Source organism: Lactuca virosa, chromosome 4, assembly GCF_052849685.1.
Source record: "Lactuca virosa cultivar CGN04683 chromosome 4, Lactuca_virosa_CGN04683_v6, whole genome shotgun sequence".
NCBI lineage: Eukaryota > Viridiplantae > Streptophyta > Magnoliopsida > Asterales > Asteraceae > Lactuca > Lactuca virosa.
This window is the reverse complement of record NC_136429.1, coordinates 334,117,592-334,132,599: the sequence shown is the minus strand read 5'-3', so window position 1 is coordinate 334,132,599 and position 15,008 is coordinate 334,117,592. Positions and strand designations below refer to the sequence as shown.

At 39.7% G+C, this 15,008-nt stretch overlaps 1 non-coding gene across 1 annotated transcript; it reads left to right on the top strand.

Annotated features, from left to right (window-relative positions):
- The first annotated feature begins 11,993 nt into the window (after window positions 1–11,993).
- On the top strand, window positions 11,994–12,100 carry LOC145110137 (small nucleolar RNA R71). Its single transcript, XR_013709517.1, has one exon. It is a non-coding gene; the product is annotated as a small nucleolar RNA R71 (small nucleolar RNA).
- Window positions 12,101–15,008: the final 2,908 nt, after the last annotated feature.

Genomic DNA, 15,008 nt, shown 5'->3' with positions numbered 1-15,008 from the left:
GGGCTAGCTGCACCTTCTGGACTTCAATAGTAGATGCTTGTTTGGCAAGATCTGCCTTCAGAGCACTTTCGGTTGCCAGGTCAGCGTGAAGAGAGGCAAAACGAGAATTCACTGAACTTAAGAAGGAAGTGTTCTCGATTTGGAGAGATGAACGCACAGCTTCAAACATGGTGCTTGCTTCCTGAAGGGACTTAGAAAATGATTCCACAGAGGCTTGTACTTTCGCTGCACTTGTATCAGCATGACCTTTCAATGATTCAAGAAAAATCTGAGTTGTATGAACAATCTCAGTAACATTATTGGTTGCCTTTTTACAGGAAGAAGTAGACTCATCAATGGCTTTAGTAGATTTTTCAATTGACGTTGTGTATTGTTCTATGGCAGTCTCCAGGAAAGCTTTGAGAACCACACCACTATAAGCCTTGCTGTCTGCAAGCAATCGATCCAGCTTTTCATGAATGCCCTGCAAGTGTTGGCTGTTGATACGAGCATCATTATCTTCATCAGTTGGAAGCCGGTATGGACTAAAGTATGTACAGTCAAACTCATCATTCTCTCCACCGAGAGTGGCACCAGAATCGGTTGAGTTGGTAGGTGAAAGAGGTTTAGTGATGACTGGAGTTTCTGTTGCAGTAGTTGCCCCCGTATCAGATACGTTGACTCCCACTGTTGGGTCAGGAATAGTAGTAGTGGTCGATTATGAAATTATAGGAGGTGGTAATGGAGTTGTAGAATAGGAATGGAAGTAATAGGGGGTAGTGGTGGTAAAGAAGTGGTTTCTTGAGAAGTGATAGGTGGAGGAATAATAGGAACAGAGACAGGAACTGTCTGTTTCGGTGATTGAGGTGGAGTAGGCAATTTATGATGAGGAGATTTGGTTGGGGTAGGAGATCGGGGAGGAGTGTTACCTCGCGGTGAGTCATGACGAATTTCCTCTTCTTCATTTTCCTCGTCATTTTTTGAGCTTGGAGGAGTAGGACTCTTTGATCTTTTTGCCATCTTTTTGATATTCTTGGGCTTGGAAGAATCCCCAGCATCAGACTTTCGCTTTGTTGACCTAGAAGACTTAGACTTTCCCTCCTCAGTTGGCTCTTTCTTGGAAATCCTTTTCCCTCGGTTGTTAGGCTTATCCACAGCATCCAGGGCAGCCTGCTGTTCTGGAGAAAGAACTCTCGGTCCAGTAGGAGTAAGTTTGCGATAGTCAGCCATGAAGTTACTCTCGGCTGTGACACACCGATACATCGACTCAGGAATTGATCCATTGTGAGGGAACTTGAGTGGATCCGAAATAATGATCTTCTTCGTGTGAAAGGTAGCGATAGACGCAAGCAGAGCATCTTTAATAACCGGAATTTCCAATGAATTGATCGCCCTTCTCATAATGAGAGTCCAAAATCTTCCACATGATACTTCAGAATGCCTCGTAGAAGTATTGAGGCTCTGCACCACCTGAGACCAGATAATCGTCCCATAATCAAGATTAATACTGTTGTAAATACCATAAAGAAGGGTCAGGAAACCCTTGCTGGTGCCATCTGATCCACCACTTCTTTCTGCCAAACCCTTAATAAGTAGAGTAAGCAAACCATTCCACTGAGATTGTAAACAGGACTTCTTAACTTTTGTAATGGTGGTGAGCACATCCGTATACCCCATCTCGTAGAGCATCGAGAATAATTGAGTCGTCGTGATAAAATCCGGCGAGATGACAGAGGAATCTACGGCAAGATGCATTAACGAACAAAATCTTCCCTTGGAAATAGAAGCCTTTTTATTATGTATTTGAAAGTAGATGCGTTCTTTGTTCTTGGCATATGCCGCAGTAGAATCAACTTGGGATAAGAGTGACATCGGGACAGCTTCAACCTGCGTTAGGGCTAAAACTAGCGGTGAGTACTTCAAACATTCAACGACGTGTACCATATATGAATCATACAAAAATGGGTTAAGTTCGATGATCATATTTTGATTTGGCTTGATTGAAAGAAATGTAGACGACGCAGTCTGATCGTGAACTGAGGAAGAAGTCGCCATTGTTGATCGAAGAAGGAAGATGAACAGTTGATACTTGCCTTGTAATTTTGAGAGAATTTGTTGCTGGTAAAAGACAAATAAAACGAGAAACCCTTTATATACCATTGCCAGGAGAGAGAAAAAAATCATGATGATAATGACGCGATCACTGAAACGTCGCCTGAAAAAGCGCGATGTGACAGTGTGGTTACTCCTAGGTATACGTCAGCACGCATGGGTATAGAAACCGTTCAAATTCACGCGCCCAAATCTTATCCTCAATCGTCATTTGAAATTCTGGGTAACCCCTCTTGACTCCAATAGACAAACAAAGATCGAACCAATTAGTGACCAGAATGTGGGAAAATAAAATTTTCGTGCATTAGAGTGACAAAAGATAAAGAAATAAAGCAAATGTGTATGGGAGGTGAGTGATGTCTCATTATAAGACAGAAAGCAGGTGATTCCGGGTAAGAATCGCTTCCTTCAGAGTCAAGAGAGACTTGAAGTGCTTGTGTGGTTTCCCGGAAAATACGATCAAGTGTTTGTTAATAAACATTGAAAGGCTTCTTTTAATTATCAGGCTTAGGGTAGCTTATCTTCAACCGAATATCGAGTCTTAACATAAGACCGAACATTGGAAGAAGTACTTGTGAGACCGATGTGGTCTGTTGAACAAGTAGGTGGGATATAAGTTGGAGTGACAAATGAAGTAATAGAAATCTCAAAAACAAAATTAAACTGGATCTTTTTGGGAAGAAAAGCCTTGGTTTTAGACAATTTCATAAAAGACCATGCAAAAAAAATAAAAAGAGATTTCATTGGGTAACCAGTAAGTTCTTGAATATAATAATTCACCATCAATTCATTATAGGTGTTGGATTTTGGGTTTCACTCAGCACGTGGTATACGTATCTAAGATCACAAACACATATTTTGTGCAACCATAATCCTTAGTGGTAAGAACCGAGAGTCTAAAGGGTTACAATGGTGAACCGAAAGTAGATGGAGAATATAAGGAAGGTGGCTCAAGAACCGAAAGTACCTTCTGCTATAAAGACGTGACAGGCAAAAAAACTCTTAACTCATATGAGAAGAGTAAGGTAGCTCTAGACCGAGTTGATGTTAACAGCCGAATTGGAAAGAAACGATAGGTATAGATCGAATCATTAAGGCCTGCTCAAAGTCGTAGAGGCTTTGGTCAACATGCAGCAGCATGCTTCTAGGGACCCGTAATAAGTTCTTATGGAAATAATTATACCTGCCTTAGCTCCAAATTCTGTTGTACTGGTACTCTTGTGACCTAATTAAAGTAAGAACAAACAAACACACCACACAAACAAAACAAACAAACAAAACGAAAAATATTTTTGAAGATTTGAGTTTTTCTGAAAAATAATAAAAACAGAAATAGAAAATATTTTTGGATTTTTGAAATTTTCTGAAAAAGAATAAAAACAGAAAGTTAAAATAAATAAGCATAAACCATATTAAAGACGAGAGAAAGGAATGTACATATTTTACAACCGAAACCATATCTTAAATGAGTGAAGCGAAATAGACCGAGCGGTCGGTTCATTTCGGTTCTTAAAATTTCAGAGCTGAAATAGACCGAGCGGTCGGTTCATTTCGGTTCCTTAAATTTCCAGAGCCGAAATAGACCGAGCGGTCGGTTCATTTCGGTTCCCGAAAATTATGGAGCCGAAATAGACCGAGCGATCGTTCCATTTCGCTTGTCAAATTTTTAGTGAGAGATTTGAGGATTCGGTACCGATTCTGCTTCCATCATACCCAAGCCTTGTAAGATTTTGTTAAAGAGTGCTCAGGTAATGCTTTAGTGAATATGTCGGCCAGTTGATCAGTAGATCGAACAAAATGCACTTCCACGTTCCCATATTCTACATGATCCTTGATGAAATGATATCTAAGTGCAATGTGCTTGGTTTTTGAGTGTTGCACCGGATTGTGACAAATCCTTATTGCACTTTCTGAGTCACAATAGAGAGGGATCTTCTTCATACTCAGCCCATAGTCTCTCAGTTGGCTTTGAATCCAAATTACTTGAGAAGTGCAAGATGCTACAACTATGTACTCAGCTTCGGCTGTGGATAGTGACACGCAGGTTTGCTTCTTGGACTGCCAGCTAACAAGTTTTCCGTCAAGAAATTGGCATCCACCAGTAGTGCTCTTTCTGTCCAGTCCACATCCTCCTAGACCAGCATCAGAAAAGGCTTGAATGAAGAATCCAGATCTTGCAGGATACCAGAGACCGAGAGATGAGGTTCGCTTCAGATAACGAAAAATGTTCTTCACAGCTACCATGTGAGGTTCTCTTGGATTAGCTTGAAATCTAGCACAATAACAAACAGAAAACATAATGTCCGGTCTACTAGCTGTTAGATACATTAGGGACCCTATCATTTGACGATAAAGAGTTATGTCAACAGCAGGTTTTTCAAGAGATGGTGTTAACTTAGTGCCAAATGCCAAAGGAACCTTCACTTTTGAATCACCCTGCATTCCGAATTTCGTCAGTAAGTTCTTTGTATAGGCCTCCTGGTTGATAAAGATACCTTCTGGTCCCTGTCTAATATTCAAACCAAGGAAAAAATTAATTAGACCCATTGCGCTCATTTCAAATTTAGTCTCCATCAACTTCCTGAATTCAGCTGTTAAGCTAGGATTCGTAGAGCCGAAGATGATATCATCAACATAAATCTGAACAATCATTAGATGTTCGCCTTCTTTCTTTCGAAAGAAGGTTGGGTCAACCGAACCTTGCTTAAATTTCGACATTTTCAAAAAGCGAGTTAAAGTTTCATACCAGGCCCTCGGTGCTTGCTTTAACCCATAGACAGCTTTATCTAGCACATAGCAATGATCAGGGTATTTCTCGTTCACAAACCCGGGCGATTGCTCAACATACATTGTTTCTTCTAATTCTCCATTCAAGAAAGCGCATTTGACATCCATCTGGAAAACTTCAAAGTTTTTATGAGCAGCATATGCCAAGAAAATTCTAACTGATTCCAACCTATCTACCGGAGCGAAGGTTTCCTCATAATCTATTCCTTCCTCTTGGCAATATCCTTTCACCACCAACCGAGCCTTGTTGCGAATGACGTTTCCTTCTTTGTCCAATTTATTTCTAAATACCCATTTCAAGCCGACCACAGAAGCATCTTTTGGTGTAGGAATCAACCTCCAAACCTGGTTGCGTTCAAACTCATGGAGCTCATCCTACATTGCTTGCACCCAATCAGAATGATCAAGAGCAGCATTAACTGTTTTCGATTCTATCTTGGAGATAAACTAGTTAAACATACAAAATTCAACTTTAGAGAATAATGCTGTTTGTTTCGCTTTCAGTTGAGAACGAGTAAGAACTTTCTCAGAAGATTCACCAATAATCTGTGCTTTGGGATGATCATTGGTCCATTTCACTAACGGAGGATAGTTTGGATCGTATGCTGGATCCAATTCAGCATTTACTTCTTCTTCAAATTCTAATTGATCATCCTCGCCTTCGTCAGTTGCTTTCTGTTTCTCCCCCTCGACTGGCGAAGTGTAACCGGTGGCAGCATCAGAGTTTGCATCCTCTGTGGGAGTTGGATTCTCCCCCTCAATTGGACTACTATTGGGTGGTTTTGGAGCTGAATTATCCCCTTCGGTTGGATCTTTATGAGTCGGGGAAGGATTTGGATTCTCCCCCTCGAAAGATACTGCGGTTGTTTTTGGTGCTGTTGAACTCTCCCCCTTGAATTGTGAGCCATTGCTTGGAGAGTCAGTTGAGGGTTGAGCTGCCGCAGCTTTAGGAGGTTCGGTTTCCATATTTTTGGTAGCTTCATCTATGATCTTTTTGAGATTATCAATTTGGTTATCTGCTGGTTTCGCCTCTGAGTGTGTCGCTTTCTCCAGTTCATCAAACAACCGAATGTACTCTTCAAACAAGTTGGATATTGGAACCGAGACTTGTCCTGATTCTGGAAATATTTCACCTAAGTCACTTTCACTTCTTTGAACTTTCTTCATGTAATTATCGTCAAAGGTGACATAATAGGTTTCTTTAATTCGTTTAGAGCGTTTATTCAACACTCTGAATGCTTTTGATGATAGCGAATAACCCAGAAAGATTCCCTCATCGGCTTTGATGTCAAACTTATTGCGGTTCTCTTTAGAATTGAAAATAAAGCACCTTGAACCGAATATATGGAAAAATTTGACATTCGGTTTCCGATTATTTAAGATCTCATATGGAGTAATTGAGAATATCTTGTTGAGCAAGGACCGATTCTGAGTGTAGCAAGCAGTTGCAGTTGCATCAGCCCAGAAGTATAATGGAAGTGAAGCGAAACTGAGCATGGTTCTGGCCGCTTCACATAAAGAATGGTTTCGTCTTTCAACAATCCCATTCTGTTATGGTGTATAAGGGGCCGAAAAATTGTGAGTTATCCCCTTGTCAGCCAGAAAGTCCTCAAAGTCGTTATTTTTGAACTCCAGACCGTTGTCACTTCTGATGTTTCTCACCGTCTTCCTTAGCTGTACCTCCACTTGCTTGATAAATGTCTTCAACTTGGGAGTTGCATCTGATTTCTGCTTAAAAAAGAAAACCCAGGTGAAGCGTGAAAAATCATCTACAATGACAAGAATGTACTTACTACCACCGAAGCTTTCGATAGCCGAAGGTCCACACAAGTCAATGTGCAATAGTTCAAGTGCTTCAACGATCTTTGTATTTATGCGTGTAGGGTGGCTCTTTTTGCTTTGTTTGGCCATATCACATGCTGCACACAGATGCTCCTTGTCAAACTTGAGAAGAGGGAGGCCTCGAACGTGATCACCAAGCACCAATTTATTAATGTCTTTGAAATTCAGGTGCGACAGACGTCGATGCCATAACCAGCTTTCATCGGTGTTTGCCTTTGACAGCAGGCATATTGCTGGTTTGCCTCTTATTGGGTTGAGATGTAAAGGATACATCTCTCCCTTTCGTTCAGACTTCAGCAGAACCTTCATAGATTGATTCTCAATAATCTCAGAGCCCTCATCATCAAATGAAACCTTCAAACCTGTGCCCACAACTAGTTGTGACACACTAATGAGGTTATGTTGCAATCCTTCCACATACGCCACTTTTTGAATCGTGAAGTCTCCATTGGTTATCATACCGTATCCCTTGATTGTTCCATAGGAGTTGTTTCCATACTTTACACACCCACCATCTTTCAGGGACCGAAACTCCCTCAGCTCTTCCTTCCTTCCTGTCATGTGACGCGAGCAGCCACTGTCTATATACCATTCATCATCGAACTGCTCGTCACTTATTACCTGCAAATTCAAGCAGATTTAGGAACCCAAAGTTTCTTGGGTCCTGGTGAGTCTTTCACAGAAAAAGGAATTACAGAAGAAATATCAAGCATATATGTTCGTTTTACTAGAGTGGTTTGATCTTTTCTTTTAATGGTATACACCTTGATTTTAGTTTTATCTTGTTTAATTTTTGGTGCATTAGTAGGTGTGTTGTTTGATGGTTTAGAATTTTTCTTATGAATCCTAGGGTTAGCTGACTTTTTCCTATTATAATACTCAGAATCTGATGTTAGCTTTCCCTTTCCTTTGATGTCCTTCACAAAATTTGTTTTGCTTTGAGAATTAGAAGGACCGAAACCAAACTTAGGACCGAACCTAGTCTTAGGACCGAAACTGGTCTTGGGACCGAAACTGGTCTTAGGACCGAAACTGGTCTTTGGATTCTTAGTGACGGTGTTGGAACCGAAACTAGACTTTCGGTTCTGGGTTTTGGAATAGTAGGAATTTGGACTGAAATTTTCCTTTAGTTTTTCCTTTCCTTTGTCCGTTGATTCTTTCTTGGGAGGCTCATAGTTAGAATTTTGAGAATTCCAGTGCCTTTTTCGCTCATTCAGATTCTTGGCATATCTCTGATTTCTTAAGTGTTTCTGTTCAGCTAACTCCTTCTGTGATTTGTGGATATTGAAGCTAGAATTTGGCTTCCCCTTTTGACTTTCGGGTGTCTTTGTTGGAACATGTGGTTCTGTCATAGTCTTGGTTGGAACTTTCGGTTCTACCATTGGTTCTTCAGGGATTTCTTTGGTTCCACTTGTGCTTGGTTTGTCAAAGCTCGAGGGTTTGTTGATAGGTTCAGCAACATATCTTCCTTTAACCCTCCAAGAAGTCTGCTCAGACAAACCTACGGTTTCATCTGCGTTGTCAATAGGGGCTGACCAGAAGTAGTCGTCGCACCCTTAAGCATTATCTTTGTCGACCAAGATTCTTAACTTTGCCGTTTGCTTTGGAGTGACTCCTGTAACTGCATAAACCTGATTTGGCACAGTTTGAACCTTTTGATAAACCAAAGCTTTTTCTTTGAGTTTTTGTTTCTTGTCTTTTGACAGGCGAGCGAATTCAACCGAGTTTTCAGAAATAAGGGTTTCTCATGCTCGGTTTCGCTCTTCATAAACTCAGAGCAATCAACAACGTCTTCTACTGAGATTTCACTCATCTCACTTTCCTCATCAAATTCGGACGTGTTTTCTAAGTTCATTTTATTTTCTGAAGTTAATTTGGCATTAGACAGGTCAAATGATTGAATAGTATCTGACTTAATTTTCAACCTATCATTTTCATCTAAAATATCTTTTAGCATACATTTGTGTTCCTTAGAATCGATGAAGGTTTCTATCTTGTCTAGTCCAATTTTGTAAGACATGGATGTCTCTTCTGATGACACTTCTGATTCACATTCTGCTATGATCTCATCTTCCTTAAATTCAAGGAAGGGCAAAATCATTTTATGAATTTTCTTTCCTATCTCACAACTTAAATGCAATTGAGCAATATTAGTATATAAACGCTTAACAATTAAACAAAAAACATTTCTTTGTTTTAAAAACTTTAAATTGTCTCTTTTCAAATAAATACTTTCATCCCTAGCCCTAACTAACTCCACCTCCTTCAGCTCAATCCACATCCTTCTCTCCTCACTTTTTGAAGATACCCTGCTGAGTTGGTCAGTTAGGTTAGAATTCGCTAAGCGAGTTTGCATGAGACTACCACTTAAGTTAGTAAATTTAAATTTTAATTCATTTAATTCTTCTTCATAATCTGTTATTGGAACTTTAAGTGATTCAAGGATGGATTGTACCTTTTTGATCAGCCGATCGCAGTCGTTGATCTTTTCACTAACAGGCTTTGCTGCAAAACACTTGTTCTCGGTCAGGTTCGGTTCTTCATTTGCACTTTTGGTTGATGAACCAGCAGTGACAATTAAACACTTTCCAGCCGAACCTACTTTCTTTGCCACATAAGCCTTTCCATGAGTGGGCTTTCTCACCTCTTCATCTTTAGAGTCGGTTGACCAAACTTCAACGCCACCGAACTCATCTTCATCAGCATTCTCCTGTACAATCAAGGCATTCATAGAACTGTTAGTCGCCTTCTTTTTCTTGATCTCTTCCAACTTTCGCATATAGTACGCCTCATCGTCTTCACCATCTCTTTTCTCAGCCATTTTCCTTAACATGCAATCTTTGGCAAATGGTTCTTGCCGTGACAATAATTGCAGTCGTATCCAGAGTTTCCTGCAAGCTTGCTCTCCTTCTTCTCTTCATCCTTTTGAGAGGAGATTTTCGCTTCATCCTTCACTTTCTCAGAGCTGTAACTTCCCTGCCAGTTTCGGTTCTTGTTGACAGGAAATTTTCTCCGTGCAAACTTCTTCGGATTGGATACCATCATAGCATACTCCTCGTTTGTTAGATCACACTCAGACATATCAGACTCTTCTTCTTCTTCTGCAACACTTTTTCCTTTTGAGACAAGTGCCAGCGATCCCACACCAGAAACTACTTTCGCTTCTTTGGTTACTACACTTTCATGGGACTTAAGTATTCCCACAAGTTTCGCTAGCGAGTAAGACTTAAACTGTTCATGCGCTTTCACAGTAGAAACCACAGCCATCCATTCCGGTCTCAGCCCGTTCATGAAAATCACCTTCTGTTCGATCAACTTTCTTTCTATTCCATGCTTGATCATCTTACTTAGGAGATGATTGAACCTATCGAAAGTTTGTATGAGTTTCTCCTCTGGTTTCTGTTTGAAAACTCCAAATTCTGACAGCAGCAGGGTTTGAATGGAGTGTTCCAGATCTTCATCAGTTGAATAAAGTTCTTTCAACCTATCCCAGATTTCTTTGGCCGTCGTGCATGAACCAACTAACTGAAAGGTGTCAGATTGCAAGGTGAATCTGATCATTCTCATGGCCTTCACATTACATAGCAATTTGTCTTTTCGTCCTGTGGCATCTTCTCTACATCCGCCACCAGCTTGTTATATTCCTTTTGAGACTTAATAGTAGTGTTCGTTCCTGAGTGAACAAACAGCCCAAGTGTGATAGCTTCCCAGATGAGATAGTCATTGTCTTCAGATCCAACCACGTAGTCTTCGAAGTGATGCGCCCATACTTCATAGTCTTGAGTGTAGAGTATGGGTATCCTGGTTGTAGATCCAATGTTGTTTGAGATGTTGATGGGATTTGTTTGCGAATCTTCGTGAGACATGGTGAGCTGCTAGAATCAAACCTGTAAACTTGAGATTAGGGTTTTATCTGAAACAAAGTTACCGTCGAAACAAAGAGGACGGCTTCTATTTATACGATAAAAGCGGAAACCCTAAGGAATTCTGAATACAGAAGGAATGTGTATTGATCACACAGTCTCCTGCTCTGATACCAATTGTTAGAACAAAGTTCTATTAGGATCGTTAGATTCTATGTAATAAAACAATTAAGAATGTAAATACGAATACAAGAATGACTTTGAATGTGTCAAATGATTAAAACTTTAACACCTCAGAAGAGCTCGATTAAGAACTGCTACTGTAGAGGCGTTTAGGGTTACAAAAGTTATGAACGTAATTATTAACATCGTATAATGCATACATGCATGCATATATATAGTATAACCCTACTAGCTAATCTAGATAATCACGGATGGACAGGCCCAATCCGGATGCAAAACGTAAGGCCCATGACGCAACACAAATGGACTCAACATAGTGTTTCAGCAACATTTTTGTTTTCGATCTTTGGCTTCTTCGGCTTTAGATCGGAATGCTTCGGCTCCACTTCTAGTGCTTCTCAGAACTCAGAGATTGACTATTCTTCAGTATCTATAACCATAACGTGGGATCGAGTCTTCTTTTCATGAAATTGTGGAGATAGTTTTTCATTCACCAAAGTAGTTAGTTGACCAAGTTGAGCTTCGACATTGTTGATGGAGGCTTGCAGATTTCTTAATGATGTTTGTTGGTCAATCATCATCGCCTGATGATTTTTCATCATAGATTGCTGTTCCTTCATCATTATTCTTTGATCTTCCAGTGTTGCATCAGTATCATCATGTCTTTTCTCTGAAGCTTCCATGAAACGAGCTAACATGCTTTCCAAGTTAGCTTTCTTCTCGGCTGGTGGTTGCTCTTTTTGGTAGAAACCTCGGCCAGTCTGCCTGAATTTCTCCTCCTTCTGCTTCTTGTATTCATCATATGGCAACTACTACTTCTTTGGTTTTCTCCAGTCTTCATCATACTTATCCCCACTCGAGTAGCAAACTTGAGCCTTCTTGTTCCCATATTCATCCAAGTGGCAGTCCTTAGTCAAGTGTGGACCATTGCATCTGTCACAACCAACTATAATTGCATGAATTCATTGGTCCATTTGGGTCAATCTCCGGTCCATATTATTCAACATCGCCATAATAGCAGCCATTTGTTCAGAATGTGCACCCCCACTGCCTTTTACTCCATCTTGTCTTGGGTTGTGGTACTCACGATAGTGCTTTGCGAATTCTTCAACCAACATCTTGATCTGATTAGGATTCTTCTTCGTAAGTGGCCCTTGAGAATCAAGGAGTTGCCTTGTCATGACATTGACCCCGTCATAAAATATAGACACTTCTTGTTGAATGTTAAGGTCACGTTGAGGACAATTCATTGACAACCCTTTGTAGCGCTCCCATGCCTCGTAAAGTAACTCACCCGGATTTTGCTCAGAATTAGCTATCGCCTTTTTGAGTTTAACTATCTTGGATGGTGGGCAAAAGTGTTCTAAAAATTGTTCACGGATCTGAGCCCAAGTAGTTATTGTACCAGGTGGAAGTGCTTTCAACCACTCTTTCGCAGCTCCTTAAAAGTAATGGGAAGCATCCTTAGCAAGACGGTATCTCTATTAACATTCGGGAAATTGAAATAATCTGCAATGTCATTGTGACAACCCGAAATTTAGGGCTATTATTATAATCGTCAATCTATCCGTGAATCTGGTGTTAATCCGAATTACTGAGTTTTAGTGTATCTTAAGAAGGACAAGTAATTTCATTCTAACTATAATACGATACTAGATGATATTGCACTTCCAAATGTGTAAACTGTAAACCGAATCAAACCGCTTAAACGACAACACTAATTAATGCATTAGAAAAACTAAAAATTTATATTAAGCTGTTTTGAGCAAAACAAACATTAAAATTTTATAGTACATGTTCTCCTGTTTTCGAAAATATAAAGAACGTCCAAAACGGAGTTCGTATGCGAAAGATACGACAATTTTAAGAAAACAGACAGTAAAACACTGTTTTTATTTAATCGTGTAAAACCGAATCGATCCGTTTAGACACTTACGCTTTGCTGACGGGATTTCCGAGAGCATTTTTGGACTCAAGCTATAATCTATTATTTAATTTCACACTCGAAATATTTTTAACGAAAATATTCACAAAATTCGCAAAAACAGACACCGCGAGCCGTTTAGACGTAAAACTTCGAACGCAATTTCCCGGAGATCCGTAACTCCAAAAATTAATCCGCTTGATGTTCCGAAATCCCTGAATTAAACTCTTTCTACCGGTATTTACAAAGAAAAGTCTCAATGCATGGATCCCGATACACCCGGTTTTGTGTGTTTTGGATATATAATGGAGGATTAACCCCATGTGGGGCCCACATGGGATGATATGATAGACTTAAAAAATCAGACTTTTCTTACCTTGCTCACGTGGGATTACTTCTGCTTCTACTCTCCTTTGTACAAGTTTCACCAAACTAGTACATTGCTAGGTTGGAAGTATGGCCACAAAGGGTGTGTGTGACCCTCTCCTACTATAAATAGAAGGCTTGGGTTCCTCCTTCAACACACCAATCTCCAGCTCTCTTCTCTATTCTCTAAAGAGCACTACATCTCTCTAAACCATCCTCAACCTCTCACTTACACCACCATTAATCCACCACTTCCACCACCTTATACCTCCCTCTTGATCACCCAACACGTCCCTCACATCTCTTTTCTCTCCCTCTCACTGTTTCTGTCAAGAAGAAATGAAGAAGACCCAAGATCGCCACCCACTGCCACCACCCTACCACTCACTGCCACCACCGGAAAATACCATCCCCAAGCCTTGATTTCTGCTGTTTTCGATCCCCAAATGTCCCTCCCCACTCCCTTCATCGGAACCAGTCGAGATCAGCAAGAAAAAGACGGCAGAAGGACCACCGGAGTAGCCTCCTGCCACCCCGTCACCTTCACTGTTGCCGCTGCTTTAAATCACCGGCCACCACCACCAGCCGCCACCTCCAGCCAACCCCTTCTACTTTAAGCCTTCATCAACACCTCCTTTACACATTTCGTTTTTGGTCCATAGAGTTTCATCGATCAGAATAATCAAAAATAATTTTTTTTTTCACTTTTTGCATGCCCGTAGACGAACGAACACAGGAGGTTAATACCCCCTGTGAATGCAAGGTTCATATATAAGTTACTGTACAAACTTCCTTTTAAAATAAATACATACGGTCCCTCAACTTCGGATTTGTCCAGCTTAGGTCCCTCCCTCTCAAAAACTGCTTTCAAATCTAGTCCTAAACACCTAAACTATCATTTAAAATGTTCAAAACATACCCTCCGCTAAAAATCCTTTTCAAAACAAATACAAAGCACACAAATCTTCATTTTATTTATTTAAATGACACCCCCTTCTTGTGTTTTGTTTGCAAAATAAGTCCATGAACAAAACTTTCATTTTATTTATTCATAATTAACCCCTCTCTTGGGATTTATTTGCAAAATAAATCCAAAATTGAAACTTATAAATTAAACTAACCTTTTTAGTCCCATTTGATTTATTTAAAATAGTAAATGGACCCTATGCTTTGGTTAAATTACCAAACAACCCTCCACATATTAATTTATATTAAAATTTCATAGGAAACTAAATAAATCTCGACGGTTCGTTATCAAAGCGACACTTCTCGGTTTCTCGCGTCAAATACTCGAAACAAAGCATCAACCACACGTTAAGGTGAGTGTTACGGCCCCACTTTTACATATTTTCGAGGGGGGGGGGGGAATACATGTAGTACTTGTATATCTAGTTTATATCTATTTTCTAAATACTTTGTTTAAACAAACAACACCACCGTTTTTATGCAATATAAATCACACAAAAACATTATTTATTACGCTACTACTTACGGTACGGGGAATCTGGTTTGAAGGGTCGCATGGGTTGTTGGATTTCAGAAGTGTTATAATGCCAAAATGGTCATGACCTCGGTGTTTCATGTCTGGCACTCGTCTGTATATGGTAGTACGTGTACTAAGTAATATTTATCATACAAAATACATAAAAAATATCATTGTTTTGTGTAAATACTTTACCAGTTTTAGAAATAATTGTTTAAACGCTTACATATTAAGTAAACAAAATCGTTTTAAACCTTAATAGCTTTATATGTTATGTTGTTAAGATAATACAACTAATAAAAATAACATATACGTTCCGACAAAAAATGTGCTATGACTGTATAGCCGGTTATCAACTTGGTAGTCTAATTACACCTCATACATACACATAAATATATAAGTTTATATATTTATACGAGTTATAGAGCTCGTATCTTAGGCTCGTTTATTACCAACTGTTTAAATAAGT